Raw genomic sequence first — 933 nt, 5'->3', positions numbered from 1 at the left:
TTGTTCGCACGTTTGAAGATGTAATATTTTGACTTGCAAATCAAATTTAAATTTGACTTTGATTTTTTGGGCAAGTGGCAATTTGCATAGTAATCATGATGACATGGCCACCATTAGGGTGAAATCACTGTAGCATAATTATTGGGGTATTACACTGAGCGTCACAAAATAGACCTATTCTTCCCCTTCCATCATTCCGTCGACAATCCTTGTGCAAGGTGGAATCTTATACTTATTTCCTCCTATGTCTTTCATAACCTCAAGTTAACTGATTGCAGTGTCACAAAGCTTTTGAACAACTTATCAACCTCGTAGTGCTCGAACTCTTCTTCCACTCCTTCGAGCAATTCCTGTATATTTCTTGGTGATCTGCAATCTATGAAGGACTAGAGAGAGTTTTGGAAATGGGGGTCTAAAACATTGAACACGGGGTTGTTTGGTGGCTATAACAATCGAATTTCAAGGTCGGTTTGTTCCTTGATTTTTGGTGGTTTGGCATTATTCAGTTGGATGAAAATGGTTGTTTTCTCATCTCCGATGGGCCACTTATCTTGAATTGCTGGGATTACTTTGTTGTTGACATAATCTCTGTAGACATTTCTGGTCACATTCATGGATTTCAGCTCTTTCGTCCCCCTTTACTCTATTTTGACTTGTTCTATCTACCTCAGTCTCTTTGACAAATACTCAGGCACCACTCCAAGTCAATGTAGGAAGCGCATTTCACACAAACGTACACATCTTTCTATTTATACTAAACTATTTTACCTTCTCCTAATTGAACTTGTTTTTTCGTATAATTAACAATATTAAACAACTCAAAATCATCATTTATGATTAGGTAAAAAATTCATATAATTTCCATACATATCACCAAAAATACATTTGTAGCGTTAAATTGATACTTTGTTTGGTTGTAAAACTTGCTTATAT

The sequence above is a fragment of the Triticum dicoccoides genome, chromosome 7B (genome assembly GCF_002162155.2).
Source record: "Triticum dicoccoides isolate Atlit2015 ecotype Zavitan chromosome 7B, WEW_v2.0, whole genome shotgun sequence".
Taxonomy (NCBI): domain Eukaryota; kingdom Viridiplantae; phylum Streptophyta; class Magnoliopsida; order Poales; family Poaceae; genus Triticum; species Triticum dicoccoides.
This window is presented reverse-complemented; position numbering follows the sequence as displayed.